General features: G+C 43.9%; 1 long non-coding RNA gene across 1 annotated transcript; it reads left to right on the top strand.

The window, feature by feature from the left end:
* The first annotated feature begins 407 nt into the window (after nt 1–407).
* LOC138119280 (uncharacterized) lies at nt 408–4,786 on the top strand. The gene is made up of 4 exons (XR_011155452.1): nt 408–468; nt 1,194–1,238; nt 4,266–4,318; nt 4,442–4,786. It is a non-coding gene; the product is annotated as an uncharacterized lncRNA (long non-coding RNA).
* Nucleotides 4,787–5,330: the final 544 nt, after the last annotated feature.

The following is a 5,330-nucleotide window of genomic DNA, read 5'->3' as shown; positions in this document are numbered from 1 at the left end:
AGTATGCTTGAGGCACATAGTAAGGCAGAACCAAGTACTTTTTGCATAGCCTAGAAGAAAAAATTCTACCTGTGTTGTGGTGAGCCAGGCTAGCTACAGAACTGCAGTCTGCATTTTGGTGTTCTGTTTTCCCTGAAAGGATTGCATTGAAGAAGAGACTTCCCACCTCATATTCCAGGCTATAGAGTAAGCACTTCCAGGAAAAAGCCTGTGACTTCCTTGTACCCAGCCTGATTTTCTGTGTACACCTTCAGCTTGTGAGCCCCTGCACGTGCCAGGACAGTGCTCCTGTGTCAAGGTGAGGGAGGAGGGGCTCGGCTGGCGAAGGCGAGTGGCTCAGGAGGTGCCCCGTGTCCTTTCAGGGCTCCGCGTGCCGCCCCTAGAGGGCTCCCGCCTTCCTCCGGCCGGAGCGCACCGCAGAGCCGCGGAAAGGCTGCGGGGCTCGGCCCGGCCGCAGCCTGCGCTGGGGTGAGTGAGCCCTCTGCGCCTTCCCGGAGCGTTCTCATCGTGCGGGTGGGCACTGGGAAGCCGAGTGGGAAACGTTTCTTTGCATGATAGCACCTTCCCCTGTGTTTTTTAAGAACGCCATTTTTCTGGCGTTAATTCTGTGGTTTGCTTTTTACTGGTTAAGATTCAAGCAGTTGGTTCAGGCTGGGGCCCAGCTGCTCAATACCAGATCTCTGATAACAGCAGTAATTTGGGGAGGGTGCAAAAAGCCTTTTAAATGGGAGGCAAGAAATAAATCATTCCTGTAACGAGTGGGACTAAACAAGTGTAGGTTAGAATGATACTCCTTCTTGCTTCTCTTGGTCAAGATTAAAAAATTCTGAACCTTTTTTCCTCTTTACATAGGACATAAAAGGTGTTTCTCTGTGTGTTTTTCTACAAGAGATGCCTCTTTTTTAATCTTTTAGTTGACAGCCCAGTTCCTTTATGAAACCATGTTCTGGTGTCAATGTGGGGAAAGGAAAAAATAATTTTAACAATGGACGAGAAGACACTTCAGGCTTTCTGTATAATTAATTATAGTCATTTAAAATCTTGAGCAAAGTCTATTCTTGGGGAAGTTCTAAGTTATAATTAAGGCAAGCTTCTAATGATGGATCTAATTGTTGGGTTACAGATAAGCACAGGTAACATGAGTTGGGCCACTGATAACAGATATTTTACCCAATTGTTTTCTGTTGATGCAGCTAATTCCATACAACTGTTCCAGCAGCTGGAATGACCAGCATGAGGTGAGTGTGGACACACGTCAAGAGTTTTCTCTGACAGACTTAACTGGCCGAAGGTCATTGGTCTTTCCAGGTACCATGTCCTTAGTGCTGGCTGTCAGAAGACTCCCTGGAGCACAGCTGCTTTAGCCCTGCTCCTGTTGAACCCCTACCATGAGGGACTTGGAGATGGGAGAATGAATCAGCCGCTGAGATGGCTCTGCCAATTCCCTCTTTCTACCCCACATCTTTCTGAAGAATGGAAAAGTTGCCATTGAGACAAAGGTCAAATTCAACAGTGCAGGCAGGCACTGATGAGTGTGCATTTAAAACCAGACAGTAATCCTCTCCCTCTCTCTGTCCCCCCTCCAAAGGATTTCCATCTCTTCAAAATGGTAGAAATATCAAATCCTACATGGACAGACCTTCCTCTTAGTACAGATCTAATGCTGGTTGCCTGTACAATTTTTTGTGTCCTGATGGATGCAGACACTAAAGTGAGTATCAAACTCCAGACATTCAGTATTAAGGTTACATTTAAAGTCTAAATACATGTGTTTGAAAGTTACCAGCTAAACCACTGAGACAATGTTCCTGGTGCACAGTGCAGTGATAACAGAAAACTGTAAGGAAAGCATTTCAAGTGCTGGATTTTGTACTGACACTAAAACCTTTGGAAAACAGTTTAATCTTCCTCTCTGGCCCCCCTCACCAATTATGTACTTCCTCATGGAAAAGTTTATAAGGCTGGGTTTTGCCTGAATTGTAGCATTCCAGTTTGTGTCTTGGTTTTGTTTGCTATCTAAGGTAAAGAGATTATAGAACTGTGTTCCCAGTCTTAAGCCTTTGTAATTGGTGGTTTGTACTTTTTTATTTCATTGGTAATGCTAGCAAGAGATTGGAAAGGGCTGTTTTCTGCAGGGTAAATTATTTAGTGGTTTTTACTTTTAGGTAGTTTAAGGAAGAGCTAATGAATAAGCCCTAATACAAATACTAATGAAAACTGTTTGTTTCTTCCCCCTACTAATAATCACCTATTGTAATGGAAGACGTTGCAGAGGCTGCCCCTGCCATTAGAAAGTTGTCTTCTAATATTTTCTTGTTAATGACCTTTTAAGTCAGTGAGCAGTTGGCCAGGCCAGGATGTGCATTAGCAGGCTAATGGAAGTCATCCTGCCTTGCTGAGGGCAGTGTCTCACAGCAATCCTCTGGAGCTGGCTGCATCTCTTGGAGCACTTAATACTGGCTTTAGCTCTGCTAAAGCACTTCTTGTGCTCCTATCACCTCCTTTGGGAGACTACTCCATTGACTAATAGATCTCACTGTCAGGAAGTCTTTCCTGTTCTTTAGTCTTACTGATATCAGCTCCAAAATATATAACTGTAACTTCTTTGACTACTCTTCAGTGAAAAGTTTAAAAAAAAGGAAGGAAAAAAGTCATCACACTGGTATAAAAAAAATTGAAAATATTGAAATTAACCTGGTTTTCAATCTTTACTGTAAAACTTGTAGAACTTGGGGTTTTAGTTAAATGCTGCCTGCATAAATTTTTGGCTGATGGCAGCAGGATCTGGAAGCTGGCTAACATTAAATCTGCTCATAAATAAAACTACTGCGACTTTGGGTCTGTCAGGGACTGATGTGTGTGCCTGTGACATGTACAAAAGCTGGCAGCTAATGAAAGCCACGCTGAGCTGCTCAGGGAAGTTTGTGAGGTTACACAATGCACTAGTTGAGATGTCACAGGAAAGCCAAGGGCTGGGGGTGTGGAGGGAGGACCACCAGGGCTGCATTTTGCAAGAAAAATGGTGTCAGCACAAGAGCAGCCTGCAAAGCTCTTGGGCTGGGCAGTGGGAGCTGCCTGCAGCCCTCGCCAGCCCGGGAGAGAGGCTGGTGTGCAGGAAGTAGCTAGAGAGAGGTTTTCACAAGGACCTGTTGTTTGGTTGCTCAGATTATATCAGTGTTCTGGCTATTGAGAGGGATTTGGCCTTTGGGTTTTGCTTTCAGCTTTATTTATTTTTGCCTGTTCTCAATTCTCTTTGTGAATACCAATATTCTGAGTCACCCAGAACGATTTCTGCCTTCGTTAAAGATTCCTTCCAGCTCCCCTTCAACTGCTTGTAGGCTGGTGCCTGCCCCTGCCTCCCCCTTTGCACTTTGCTGCACATATTTATCTCTCAGTATTCCATCACTTCTCGACTCCTGCAGCTCTGGCACTTGAGTACCTTAAACTGCACTGCATCTTTGGTTCTTTGCACAACTTATGTTCTTCACCTGATCTCTTCTGCACTGTCCCAGCACTGCCCCACATGTTTCCCAGCATTTGAGATATGGTATGAGGCCACAGTTTATCCCAATGCTACAGCAACTCTGCTTAGGGCTGATTGAGTGAAATGCTTCAACCAGGAAACTGTGCATCCAGAGCCTTTTAACTATTTCTGTTACACAGCTCCTTCTGTGTCACCCTGGATAAATCCATTTACTTATTTGCCTTTGTTTCTTTGGTGTACATCGGTGTTGAAATTGTCTATGGTATCTACATGAAACAGGCAGGGCCATGTTTCTCTAAAACCAAAATTAAAAGATGAACTATATAAAAGATGTAATTGTATAGTGCTTTAAGGGGTGCTCCTACGTGAATTGCTGAGCTCTGTCACACTCTAAAGCTCATGTGGAAGAAATTCTACAAATCAATAAAGAAAATAACCCGGGAAGGAGGATGGGTCTCTTATTATAGCACTGTGTCAATACTGTAGATGCCTTAGTGCTCGTTAATGACTGTCCCTAATGGTATTCAAACAATCTACATTTGCTTTAGCTTTTTTCAAAGTCCAGATGAGCTGCTCAGAGCTCTCTTAATGATGCGAATTATTTAATGCTCATTTGTATGCAGTATGTTCCTGCTTTGAAAGTACTTCACAAAACTGGAGCCAAATTCAGCCTTGCAGCTCTATTGAAGTCAGTGCTTGTCTGTGCATCTGTTGGTTGCTTCTCTTTTTGGTTTTGCTTGAAGAGTTAACTTCTTGTTATGCTGATAATATTTTTTTAAAGGTAGTATCGGCAAAGGGTTTTTATCACTCTTCTCTCCTCCCAAAAAAGGAGCTGTAAGTACAGAAGCAGTTTTGCTGATTCTCATATCTCCCTCTTAACCACTGTAAAAGGAGGACAGGCCAAGCAGAATACAATTTTTGGTGTTCTTTTCTTTCCTTTACTTTGCACCTCCTAAGCACAGTTTCAGTGATATCTGGCACTTCTCCTGAAAATCATCCTGCAAAGAATCTCTGCCATCTGATGTATGCAAGATATTCTCTGTGGCCCATTTCTGGTTTAACACAACATGAACTGATGGAGGCCAAAGTCTTGTACAATTCTGCAAGTTGGTTGTGCTCAGTGTAACAGCATCAGGATGTACTTTCTTGTGGGTGAGAGCAATAGGTGTGGGAGCCTACCTGAAATTTTGAATTAAAGTAAATGCTGAAAGCTGGAACAGACAGTCTTGAGTTCAAACCCATACTCATTTTTTAGTTAGACTTGATAACTGCAGTATTCTTGTGATGTAGTTTTTCACTCATCCCAACTATGTTTTTAACACACACATTGAAGAAAATAAAGAATCATCTGCAATAATACTGTTCACTCTCTCTGGGTAATGAGTAGAGCATGATTTTCAGCTTGCAGCACAGACCCACAGCCATCTATTGCCTGCATGGAGAAACTGGGAGTAATGGAAAAGCATCCTTTCTAGATGTGCATGTCACTAGAATGGGCAGAGACGTTTCTTTTCAGGTGTTGGAGGTTTGCTGGCAGCACAGGGATGAGTGCTGAGACGTGGGAATAATGGGCTCACTTCCAAGCTCCACAGCAGATCAGTTTGATGCCCTGTTGCCCTATTTTATAGAATAGATTGTATGACTGCTTCCCCTCTCCCTTTCCTGCAGTACTGTCCTCCAGCTCCTGCCTGTGTCCATTTGGATGTACTCTATTGCTCACCCCTTCCCTGCTCCCCTCAACTCCTCCCTCCCCACTGCTTGCCCATCCCTTTTGGCCTGCATCTCTCCCGTCTCTCCTGCTGGGATGGATGTAATCCCCAGAGGAATGTGGCCTACAGGCCTCTGC

The sequence above is a fragment of the Aphelocoma coerulescens genome, chromosome 15 (genome assembly GCF_041296385.1).
Source record: "Aphelocoma coerulescens isolate FSJ_1873_10779 chromosome 15, UR_Acoe_1.0, whole genome shotgun sequence".
NCBI classification, from domain to species: domain Eukaryota; kingdom Metazoa; phylum Chordata; class Aves; order Passeriformes; family Corvidae; genus Aphelocoma; species Aphelocoma coerulescens.
This window is presented reverse-complemented; position numbering and strand designations above follow the sequence as displayed.